The 13,804-nt window shown below is 38.1% G+C and overlaps 1 protein-coding gene and 1 long non-coding RNA gene across 3 annotated transcripts in view; one reads left to right on the top strand and one right to left on the bottom strand.

Annotated features, from left to right (window-relative positions):
- Positions 1 to 13,804, top strand: part of LOC136847386 (uncharacterized) — a 508,750-nt gene that overhangs the window by 401,309 nt on the left and 93,637 nt on the right. The gene's annotated exons all lie outside the window — the stretch shown is intronic.
- Positions 1 to 13,804, bottom strand: part of LOC136847387 (uncharacterized) — a 482,601-nt gene that overhangs the window by 376,165 nt on the left and 92,632 nt on the right. The gene's annotated exons all lie outside the window — the stretch shown is intronic.

Raw genomic sequence — 13,804 nt, 5'->3', positions numbered from 1 at the left:
AAAGTGATAAGAACTTAGTGGTAATAAAACTCATATCTTGATTTTATATTATATATATATATATATATATATATATATATATATATATATATATATATATATATATATATATATATATATATATTATACACGTATATATATATATATATATATATATATATATATATATATATATATATATATATATATATAAATATATATATATATATATTATATATATATATATATATATATATATATATATATATATATATATATATATCTAGTCATAATAGTATAATATTTATGTACTTCCATTTTAATTAGTACCACCAGGTGCTGTTTTCTTCCCACTGCTCTTAACAATATTTTCTAACAATTTTATTCTTCCGTACCATGTTTCCCTTGTTACACAGGTTTAATATGAACCTCAGCTCCATCCTTTTTCATACCCTCTAATACCATTTCCATTTACCATCACTTCCACGTACAGGTCTTGTAGAAACTAAAGCATACGAACGAGACAGGTTACATACATGAAAGACAGAAGACAGAATATAGGGTTTAGGCCAAAGACCAAACGCTGAGACTTATGAAGTCATTCAGCGCTGAAAGGATAATTGACAGTAGAAAGGTTTGAAAGGTGTAACAGGAGGAAAACCTCGCAGATGCACTATGATTCAATTGTCAGGAGAGGGTGGAAAGGAAGGTGGAAGAAAGAGAATATGAACGGAGGTACAGTAAAAGGAATAAAAGGAGTTGCAGCTAGGGGCCGAGGGGACGCTCCAAAGATCCTTTAGTAATGCCTGTAGTGCACCGCATGAGGTACACTGTCGGCACTAACCCCCTAAGGGATATACATGAAACCATGTGAGAAAAATTCATACAAAATACCTGAATAGTTCTTGAGCAATACGAACCAACATAACTCTCTTTCTTATTTTCTTTTCTTTTATATATATCTGGGGGGGAAGGAGCGCAATTAAATGGAGAAAAAATACAAGGCAAAAATAAACAACTGGTGCCTAAATAATAAGCAATTTCTTTATGCTAAAAGTTATAGCAAAACTAATGTATAATACTAAAAATCTGTGCAAGAGAGAACACCATTTATAGCTTAAACACGAGAATAAAAACAGGCGTACTCGGCCCAAGTTTCAAGGACCCTCTTAGGAGAGGGAAAAGGACCCTAGAGGTTTGGACCGAAAGCCGTGTCTTTATTCTTGCACTCGTCATAAATACTACGTTTTCTTGTAATCTCAACCAGTTCGCTGGATGGTTTCGACTAAACCGACCTTACTCCAGCACGAGCCCATACCAGAAGGGGTCTCTCAAATGTGGTACGGTGTTAAATAAAATAATTTCGCCCCATTTACAGAATTTCATCCTCCTTTGCGACCTCTGCCGATTGCAAAAGACCCCTTCACGTTGATTTTTTTTTTTTTTTTCGTGTCCTCTCAGTCATTTATGTGGATCTTCAGAATACACCTTAAATGCATCGTGAGAAAGAGGACCGATGGGAATGGCAACCTAAGGCCACTATTCATTTCAAACACAAAACACAATATGAAACAATTTGGTCATTCAGCGCTGGAAGGGAGAGTGACAAGTAAGAGGTTTTGAAGTTGAGAGGAAAACCTCGCACTTGCACTATGAAACAATGTTTATGAGGAGTAACAGTACAGTGAAAAGGAATGAAAGAGGTTGCAGCTAGGGCCCGAAGGGACGCTGCAAAGACCCTAAGTAATGCCTACAGTGCACCACGGGAGGAGCACTGACGGGACTAACCCCCTACGGGGGTTCAAACATAAAGGAACAAAAAGAAAAGTATAAACCAACGGCTCCTTCCCTGCCGTCAGATGGTGGTATTGGTGGTCTAAGTTACACACAAAAATTAAATAATCATATGGATACATACTGCGTCTTAAATAAAGCAGCAGGATAACTTACTGGAGTTTAAGAGATACAGGTCAGTTTTCAGCATGGATGAGATTCATGAAGTAGCCACTTTAACCGATGTATCAGTGATACTGACGCGGAAAGGAAATGGTGCATCCTGTACCATATCTCAAGATCCGAGCATGTAGGTATCTCAAATGCGGTCCCCTACCATTCCCCCCACCTCCTTCCATAGCCTCTACCCCCCGCCTCACCAATATCTGTTGCATTACCGAAAACCAACTCGAATCGTAGTTTATTCTTCTTTTCCGTAAAGTGAAACAAACACTATTTAGCTGCTATGGAGCTTATGACCCATCAGTCTCAGTCTGATGGACTCAGCTGTACAGTCTTGGCTGCCGAAAGAAGTTTCTGCCAAGTTCTCAGAAAATGGACAATTATGAGTTTTTATGTCCTTTTTGGAAATGCATCAAAGCATGGAACCTTCTACGCGGTCTGGTATGAATTTCATACTGTTTAATTAACCCTCAAGGATACTTTCATTGATAAAAGTCAGATATGGCATGACGTGTACATTTCGCTACCTAGAATGGATGTCAGGTCCCAGATAAGTCGATGTTAACATAATCTTAAAATATCTACACGTTTTATAAAATTACAGTTTTGTCAGTTTTGCAGTTCAGGGGAGGGACGCCCCTAATAGCGAATTTTATCATATTATTCTTATCATATTATTTTTATCACCATACACTCACGCCCCACCATATGAGCTTAAAGCAATTTTGTCTTCCGGCTACAAAATTCAGAGCGGGAAGGCAGGACCTCCAGCAACAATAAGAAAACCAGACACCTTATCGTTCGTTACGCATTCCACATTCCAGTGCCAAGCAGTCAACGTCTGGTTACGTTTTTCTCTCGGCTGGTTCCTTGTCTCTCGCCAACATGAGACCAGATGAAGAAGGCAGCAGACAGGAAAATGATCAAGAAGAAAGTTCGCATGCAAGAGAAAGTAAGAGAAAAGAAAAAAACGATGGAGAAAAGCTCCCGAGGCGAAAGAATGGAAAGGATGGAAAGACGTACACCAAAACAAACTAATATATGTAAAGGAAAATTAGATGAAAGTTGATAAAACTGAGGATCAAAGGGGGAGGAAGAAGACGCGCAAGCACAAAGAACAAAGACAAAAGAGGCGAAAGTAAAGATGAGACACGACGAGCAGCGTGGAAAAGATGAAGGCGGGAAAGAACCCACAAACATAAATTAAGGAGAAGAAATACAACAAAAACAACAACAGCAAGATGAGGAGAGAGGACATGAAGAAGAAGAAGAAGAAGAAGAGGCAAAAGAATAATAGGAAGAATATGAAGAAGTAGGTGCCATCTCTATTGGGACTGTAAGCCCGCCTTTAATACAGGGGCACCCGCGGAATCATCATACACCGCCGACCGATACACCTGCATTTCTCAGGTGCTTTCGTCATCCGGGTCCTCTCTCTCTCTCCTCTCTCTCTCTCTCTCTCTCTCTCTCTCTCTCTCTCTCTCTCTTTTTATTGCTTTCACGGGTCGTCTCGTTCGCATCGTAGACCCAGAAGACCCTTTTTTAAAGAGGCCGTTTCAATCCCAGATTCGAAAGTGAGAGTGAAAAGTGAAATTGAAGAGTGATAGTATTGCGTCAATCCGCCATTAAGACGGTCGTTCCATCCCCGTGGTGGGAATTTGCAAGAGTGAGTGGGAGGGCACAGATTTTCAGTTCACCCTCTTTAAAAGAATTCTTTCGTTGTCTCTCAATTCGCACGCAAAACCAGGCACATGCACGCACTCGGAAGTGCTTGTAACATGCAGGTGTCATGTGAGCACATACATACATATACACGTGCACAAACACACACATACAATATATATATAATTGTATATATATATATATACATAAATATTATATATATATATATATATATATATATATATATATATATATATATATATATTTTTTTTTTTTTTTTTTTTTTTTTCAAACAATCCAGCTGAATCTTTCTTTAGTGTACTGAAGTTCAAACCAGATTTACGCATTTTTTTCCGTAACATTTTTAACAAACATTATTTTTACCTTTTACCAAAAACACCCCCACATCTGCCGGAGACGCAGCCAATTTCTCACAAAAATTACTGTATCTACACCTCGTTTGTTTTTCCACTATTTCCTTCCAGTTTTTCTCTCATACTTTCGATAAAAAAAATAAAAGAGGAACAACAAAACAAATGGAACAGAAAAAATAAAAATGTTAACTGTTAAAAGAAATTATCGAAATGAAGCGAAAATAAACCTTGTTATAACAGTTTTGTTTTCTCCAGGAAAACAGCAAACATGGGCAGCTATTTCTTCAATTTCTTTGCCAAAAAAAAATTGCAAACAAACAAACACATCCAAAGTATTCAAAATGTAAACTCAAAAAAATCAATAATATTTGCGTAACAAAAAATTAGCAAAATGCACCGAAAAATCTTGTTTTAAATGTTTTTATTTTCTCTAGGGATATAGAATAACACATAGCATTTCCAGCCATTCCTGGCATAACATCAATAATTTATTCGCGCAACAGAAATCTAAGCATCATTCGCCCTGTGCGCTAACATTAAAAAAATATTGCGGTCTAGTTTATTTCCGATATTGAATATAAAATGAAAAGACTTTCCCTTGTAGCCAAATGGATACAGAGTTTTTTTTTTTTTTATTGTAATTGGGTTTGTGAAAATAAACTGAAATATCACAGGATGCTGTTAAACCCACAGATGCTTCGTCTCAAAGGCTACAGAGTTAAAGTTCGTCTGTATGAAGGTCAAGCTTGCTATTCTCTCTCTCTCTCTCTCTCTCTCTCTCTCTCTCTCTCTCTCTCTCTCTCTCTCTCTCTCTCTATATATATATATATATATATATATATATATATATATATATATATATATATATATATATATATATATATATATATATATATATATATATATATATATATAATATATAAATATTATGTATATGTGTGTGTGTTTGTGTACGCATGTGTAATAGGTTCTTCGATTAACATACAAGCTGCAATTTTATTTCCTCCTTAATAATCTTAAACCCTCTCACCCTTAGTTGGTCCGGATTTAAATCTTCCTCTTTACTGCATCGCGGGATACACGGACTGGCTCGATCATGGTATCCCGGATACAATTACTGCGCATATTACCTTTGGCTCAGGAACAGATAGGAAAGGGGGAGTGAAGGGATGGAAAGAAGGATGGAAGGATGGATATGAGACAGATCTGAAAAAAAAAAAAAACATTGCCGAAGGCAGTCTGCATAACAAAGAGCGCTGGTAATGAGAGAATGAGGCTGATCTCATTAATGTCTTATCATTTTTAATGAGAATTAAAAATGGTGCCATTGTGAAAAGACATGGATATGTTCCTATACAAAACATCACATATGATACCGACACATACCAAAAATGTGCCGAGGGTCAATGTCTTCACGTAAGTCACCAGGCCTCCTCAATAAATTTTAAATTGTACATATATGCAATATGTGTAAGTATAGATAGTATACGTGAATAGATATGATTATACAGCATACACATACACACACATACACACACACACACACACACACACACACACACACACATATATATATATATATATATATATATATATATATATATATATATATATATATATATATATTTAAATTTAGATATTTGTCGTATGAAACTGCTTTTAAGGTTATTTATTTATTCATTTTTATTTCTTTTTTTCTTAATTTAATACGGCGTCAATAACCTAGGTGCTGTCACGCCAGTTTCAGTAGCTATAATCAATCAATGAATCAAGATTTGAGGGTTACATTAATCTTGACGATCAAATGAAGACGTCACGATTGTCATTGTACTGACCAAACCTAATGTTGTTGAACTGGACTGATCGAGAGTTCAGCGGGTTAATTAATGTGTTACTGCCGAGTTCATTCACTTACGTCACATAACGCAACTGCCGGATCTTTCCTAGATGGTCACCCTCCCCAACCCGCGGGATTTTGAATTGAATATAGAATTTAGGTCAATGGCCAAGCATTGGGACCTATGAGGTCTTTCAGCGCTGAAACGGAAATTGACAGTAAAAAGTTTGAAAGGTGTAACAGGAGGAAAACCTCTCAGTTTCACTATGAATCAATTGTTAGGGGAGGGTGGAAACTAAGATGGGAGAAAGAGAATATGAAAGGAGGTACAGTAGAAGGAACGAAAGGGGTTGCAGCTATCGGCCGAAGGCACGCTTATGCCTACAGTGCTAAGCATGAGGTGCACTGACGGCACTATCCCTCTACGGGGCCCCAAGGGTTTTACCCACCTTTGCGACGCGTTTAGTACAAGCCCTTTGGGGATTACAGCAAAGACATAAACAAAAGACTGTAAATATCATAAAAATAATGACCTCCAAGGAATATTCGTCCTAGAAAATGACCCCCAAAAACCCTTGGGGTCACTGCTAGGAAAGATCCCAACTGCCAGCTGGTCTCACGGAAACGTTACGTCGTTTAAAAGATGATCAAAGACTACGGCATGGTGGACATGAAACGACACATGAAGCACATTTCTCAAACACACGGCACACGGCTGGAGAGTCCCTTGTAATATGATACATGCTTTACATCAAAAGAAGTCAAAACAAGAGCGTCCGGAGACCGCAAACTTCCGCCAAGGCTGAGCACTAAAACACGCCACATCCCACGTCTCTTTTTTATGTCCTGACCACTACCAAAACCTAATCATTCGTTGACCACCAATGGTGAAATTTTTATAAGTATCTTTAAAGCAAGCTAGTTCACCAACAGACAAACAAACAGACGCGAAACAAACCAAACCTAAGCATAATCTACTTATCGAGGGTAACATATATCGAACCGACATTTTCGTACAAACACAACATTTACCATCAGTTTCTACAGCAGAAGACGTGATTACATCCTCTTTATTCTTTTTGTATTCTTCTTACCCATCACCGTTGCTTTCGGATATCACCGAGATACAATACGATTCACTAACGATAATCTCTTCCTTTAAAAGGCAAAGGCAATAACCATATGCTTAACCCTTCCCTTTTATCCGGGCTTGGAACCAGTCTGATTATATCCAGGCTTGGAACAAGTCCGATTATATCCAGGCTTGGAACCAGTCTGATTGTATCCAGGCTTGGAACCAGTCTGATTGTATCCAGGCTTGGAACCAGTCTCATTATATCCAGGCTTGGAACCAGTCTGATTGTATCCAGGCTTGGAACCAGTCTGATTATATCCAGGCTTGGAACCAGTTTGATTGTATCCAGGCTTGGAACCAGTGTGATTAGATCCAGGCTTGGAACCAGTGTGATTAGATCCAGGCTTGGAACCAGTGTGATTAGATCCAGGCTTGGAACCAGTCTGATTATATCCAGGCTTGGAACCAGTCTGATTATATCCAGGCTTGGAACCAGTCCGATTATATCCAGGCTTGGAACCAGTCTGATTATATCCAGGCTTGGAACCAGTCTGATTATATCCAGGCTTGGAACCAGTCTGATTATATCCAGGCTTGGAACAAGTCCGATTATATCCAGGCTTGGAACCAGTTCCGTTAATATCCAGGCTTGGAACCAGTTCCGTTAATATCCAGGCTTGGAACCAGTCTGATCATATCCAGGCTTGGAAACGTTAATAAGCTTCCGATTATATCCAGGCTTGGAACCAGTCCGATTATATCCAGGCTTGGAACCAGTCTGATTAATCCAGGCTTGGAACCAGTTGATTATATCCAGGCTTGGAACCAGTCTGATCATATCCAGGCTTGGAACCAGTTCCGATTATATCCAGGTTTGAAACAGTCCGATTATGGAACCAGTCCGATTATATCCAGGCTTGAAACCAGTCTGATTATATCCAGGCTTGGAACCAGTCTGATTATCCAGGCTTGAAACCAGTCCTGATCATATCCAGGCTTGGAACCAGTTCTGATAATGGAACCAGGTTTGGAACCAGTTCTGATAATATCCAGGTTTGGAACCAGTCTGATTATATCCAGGCTTGGAACCAGTCCGATTATATCCAGGCTTGGAACCAGTCCGATTATATCCAGGCTTGGAACCAGTCTGATTATATCCAGGCTTGGAACCAGTTCTGATTATATCCAGGCTTGGAACCAGTCCGATTATATCCAGGCTTGGAACCAGTCTGATCATATCCAGGTTTGGAACCAGTCCGATCATATCCGGGCTTGGAACCAGTCTGATTATATCCAGGCTTGGAACCAGTCTGATTATATCCAGGCTTGGGACCAGTCTGAATATATCTCATGGTATTTTGCTCATAAAAAACTAATTAACTCAAAGGGACAATGGAAAAAGAGAGACAATTATACACTTACCTTCCAATAATTACCCAAACCCTCGGTTTCTTAATTTTGTAAAATGTCTCATTAAGGTCTCAGGAGGCATCAATTCCCGGACGAATTGAAGACAAGTATACTGAGTAATGCCAATTACCACAATGAGAAATACTAACCACAAATAACCCAAGCGCGCGTAATCAAGTTATTACAATCACAGTGGGATGAAAAAAAATTCTTCTAAATGAACGATAATACGGAGGGGGAAGAAGGAATCCTGATATCTTCAGTGGCTGGAGATAAGGATGATGTTATCAGATAATTACAGGGCGCTTTCATTGTCGCGAATTCTCTTAAAATCAAGTAAGTTTATATTCTGACCAATATGTGCGATACATGCGGATTAAAGATGATACACACTTGGGTTACTGAAGGAGTCAAGATACAACAGCGCCCTCCTGACCTAACATTTGAATATGAAGTTCCAAAATTCATTACAAAAAAATTTGTCTCTCTCTTCACAACTAAGTATTCAATTGTGCCTCTAAGATAACATCACTGAACTGAATATACAATTTAGGCCAAAGGCCAAGCACTGGGACCAATGAAGTCATTCTGCGCTGAGACGGAAATTGACAGTAAAAGTTTGAAAGGTGTAACAAGGGGAAAACCTCGCAGTTGCACTATAAATCAATTGCTAGGAGAGGGTGGAAAGTAAGACGGAAGAATGGCAATATGAAAGAAGGTGCAGTAAAAGGAACGAAAGGGGCTGCAAAGAACCTTAAGTAATGCCTACAGTGCACCGCGTAATGTGCGCTGACGGCACTATCCCCCTACGAGGAACATCATTGAGACGGGCTAATTATACACACACCCATAAAAGGGTGGAAAGCAACCTTCCCAAGATTCTACATGCACAGGACATTGGAAATCCACAGGATAACAAGATTGAGTTATAGCAATGCAACTGAGAAGTGCATAAATCTGGGCAGAGTGAGGAGTCAGTGTTATAATCTGAGAAATAATTACGAAACTTAACTCAAGACATTATAAAAACTGGATTTAATAAGTGCAGAGAAACAAAGCTTTAAGAGTTTCTTCTGCAACTGAGTTCTATGACATTGGAGTTTCAAGTCACATGTGTTAGACACTAACGTATTCGAAACTTTGCAAGTGCCAGAAATAATCACGAAAGATTTTGATCTGCTTTTACTATTTCATAAAACATGACCGTTTATAGACAAAACTCCATTCCCTTGCTTAAATACGCGTCTAGTAAGTGTACTGTACATCTTGTCCATGGAAAGTTGTACATAAAAAAACCCTACGAATCAAAAGAAGTATCAGTCACACAACATGACCGTCCAAAATAATTCTAGAATATGAATTTCAGAAAGAATTACTGATAATAAATCATGCCTTATGAATGTTCGTTTTCCGATTATCGTAAAACAAGTGCAATATCTGACTGACATTAACACATTACGTGGCAATTATTAAAGCCACTGACGACTTCCAGCACTGTTTTCTGCCGATATAAAAAATATTCAATTTGTTCTTCCTCTTTAGGAATTTCTGCTTCTCTGAGGAAAAGGTCGTTTACACGAGAAGTAAAATCTGCTTGCAGCCTGCTTTGTAGCATCACCAGGCCCGAATGGTTATCACAGTCCCTCTTTCTAACCAACGACCATCACACTTCAGCCTTTGGCAAGCACGCTTGACAGTATCTTTGGAGAGTGGTAACTGGCTTGGGCTATCCAGACCCCTTTAAAAACAGCCCTGGATAACCAATAGCAGTTATCTATACATGGCTATGCATGGCTAAAAGCACGCGTATCCCTCTCATATCAACATTTCATCCGAACAGACTGACCAAAATTAATACGCCCTACATTATCCTAAAAATCCAAAACAGAAATTTTATGGCTGATTGCACGTGAATATTTCCACCTAATTGAGCCCCCGGAGCCGTGAAATGATTTCGAGAAAGTTATACCGCACTTTCACTCAATAATTTTAGGGGCTGAAATACATATTAGAGTGCTTTAGGCAAAATATACACAACGACGAGTTTGCCCACAAATACCTGATAGGATTAAACAGAATGCTTCTTAACAAATTGAATTACTACTCCGGATGAAATATTAGAGACATATCAGCAATATATGCAAAATATATGCAAGCAGAGTTTAACAAAAAGCATCTGATAGGATTAAACAAAATGTTTCTTAATAAATTGAATTAGGATTCCGACGGCCAGTAGCACCGTCATTACCGTTTTAAAAGTGTTTAGTTTATTAACATTAAAGAAACTGGACACCGGGTATCAATTTCTGGGAATCTAATTGCATTGGGAATTCTATTAACATGTCCAAAATAGATGTAAGTAACATACCACAGGCAACTGCGCCATAAAGAGATAAGTTGCTCATTAGCAAAGACCTCAAAAATTCAAATTGCCTGCAAGTACCTCGCGTATTGCAGCAATTACCAGAGTTCCGCTTCCCAAACATGAAACGATCGGGAAACTCAAAAAAAAAATAAAAATGGACGTCAAAATTGATGATGCGTTATAAACGAAAAGTACAGTCGCCAACGGCCGTGTTTGCTATATGAAGAAATGAGAGGCATCCGGAGTTAATTTAATCATGATTGAACGTATGCTCGTGCAATGATGCCTAACGAAAGCCGCATCCCATGTGAGCAGTATTTTTCTTATTAATGTTCTCAATTTCAGCGCGCTGTAAAGCGATCAGCTCTGCGGGATCTTTGGCAATATTAATTACTAAAAGGATGGCTAGGAGTAAAAATGACGGCTGACCTCTTTACAATATCTAATATCGGACGCAGAAACTCTAAATGCATCGAATGCTTTACCATTTGGTATGTCATGTGGCATAACAAGTGGTCAGCCACCTTGTTCCATTATCAATTGCAAGCAGTTGCAGAAACCACAAATTACTTTTGCTCTGTACAGACAAATACATCAAGAGGTTTCCGTCCTTGTTAAGCCTTGGGAATTCAGTTAGGACATTCCGTTAATGCTTACCATGTAACATAAAACACTGAATAATGCTCCTTTCCGGACTTCGAACAGACAGGTTAATAAAGTTTTCTTCCACAAAAAATTACACGAGTCATGAGGTAAATACGCACTGCTAAGAGGTCTCTAGCGCCATTATACACTAGTGTCACCATATTAATTTCGACAGTTCGTGTATTACTATAACTTTCAGAAACTCAATAACTTACAGTAAAAAGTATGACCTAATCTCGGCAACTGTAGAGCTATGTAATAAAATGGCAATCCATTTCAATTTGACAATAACAGAAGATTCCATGTTATCTAAATTTTCTCTCGGAATGCCTCTGTTAGTGCAAGATTCAAACCGGTGTTCCTCAGGTAAGAGTTCTGCGTGCTATGAACCTTCAAAGAACGACCACTAAAGAGGAAATATTGCACCTAGCTATTTTGAATAAAAATCTTATGAAGTCACTGGGGAAAGGAATTCCACGTATGTATAAAACAAAATGATACCGAATGCAATCTCGTAAAAACACAAACATTCAATAACTGTACGTATGCATTGAATTCTTTACTAGGGAAAAGAATCTAAACCATGTCCCTAAATCTGAAGCGATAGCGCACAAAACAGCTTCCTCCTTCCGTATGTCTTTCCGATCGCGATTGAAGAAGCAATCCGATACTGTTCTCACCGGTCTGAGCGATGCCGTAACAGCCGGCGGCAGCGGGCCGTAACAATACCAGGCCGAGCTGTGGCAACTCACGAAAGCCGTGCCATAACCTAGGCCAGAAAGGGCCATAAGAGTCAAAGTGGTGTGTCCCAATTATGCACAGTAGCGCCGCAATAACGGGAACGGTCTATAAACTGGATGGAGATCTTCAGTATTAACCGACTTGAGCAGACTTTACCATGTGACTGAATTGCAGATACAACACATCGGCTGGGCTGGAAACCCTTTTAATATACTACCAGAAAAAAAGATAAAATCAGGTGTTCCATACACAATAACACATTGTTCCCAAGGCCAAATGATCTGGAGACATTATATTAATATTCCTTCCTTGTATTTGTAGAAACATGAGCCTGTTCAAGATTATATTAAAAAAATGTACACAACGAATCAATGAACAATACTTTCCCTATCTGAGATGCAGAAAGGTATGTGAAGGCATCGACAGTGGTAAATTTAAATGGTTTGATATTTTATTGTCAAATCAAAATGATCTGCCTTTTTTATGTAGGAAGTTGGGCCACATTTGTTACCGTAAATGACTGTTTCTGAAAGTGTACGTAACTACGTACTGGTTTAACAATTGTTGATAAACTGCCAAAGACATCGTGGTCTTAAGTTATTTAAACAAGGATATAGATAGACAAAAGTAAAAATACTATATCTGTACCACATTCAAAACTTTTCTAACTTATTGCATAATGTTGTTCCTGTATATAACTGCAAAACTAAAACGTCACGAAACAAAGTTATCAACCACATACGAGAATCTTGCGACTTATGATTCATACAAATCAACCTGAGCTCTGCTAAGCATACCACAAACAATCTTCATACCCCCTATCATGTTCCCGATTCCTCCCATTCTCCATTCACGACTAGACCACCTCGCCACACTTACTACCTCCGTCAATCTTTGATAGCAATTCCCATTTCCTTCGTGCTATGCATCTTCCAAACATTCCACTTCACACCCTCTTTTCCTGGAAAATTCACTGATATGGCTTCACGCATTCGTAGCCTATCCATCAATTATCTTGAATAAAAATTCCTCCAGTTTTCAAAAAATAATTTCAAAAGCTAGAAATATAAAGCTTACTCTACAAAGACAGATTAAACACATTATCTTGCCCAAGGTAAAAACAAAAACGCCGTGAACATTTTCTAATAATGGCCACACGGTGCTTGCAACATTACCTTTCAATAACTGGATGTCGAATAATACTGGGATAATATAATATATAAATGCTGTAAGAATTTTATATTGTAACAGCTACTCCAACTGCAGCTGCACTCTCCCGGAAACTCACTTCAAAAATATATAGAAAATACTCTCTCAAATAATACATAATTATTGTTTCTTTAGTAAAAATCATATAATATATAATTGTTTCTTTAGTAAAAATCAAATAATATATAATTATTATTTATTCAGTGAAAATAACACCTAAGAGGAATCCCATAAACGTTAGAATTTCAATCTCAAAATGTTACAGACTCAGAAATCGTGTGAATAACGTGAATTAAAAAGAGCACCGTTAGCATTGATTTCTTTTGACATTTAAACTCTTAATTCAATATCTACTTCCGAAGTTAATCCATTAACTGCCCAAGTACATGCGAGTCTTGTCAGCCATTTGCCCTTTCTTGAGTTCATTTTTTCTCCACAAATTATATTCGCGTGCGCGCGCGCAAACACACACATTCTACATATATATAATTATATAAACATAAAGTATGCGTGAGTACTTATGTATACAGATGTGTGTGCACATATAATGT

The sequence above is a fragment of the Macrobrachium rosenbergii genome, chromosome 16, assembly GCF_040412425.1.
Source record: "Macrobrachium rosenbergii isolate ZJJX-2024 chromosome 16, ASM4041242v1, whole genome shotgun sequence".
NCBI classification, from domain to species: domain Eukaryota; kingdom Metazoa; phylum Arthropoda; class Malacostraca; order Decapoda; family Palaemonidae; genus Macrobrachium; species Macrobrachium rosenbergii.
This window is presented reverse-complemented; position numbering and strand designations above follow the sequence as displayed.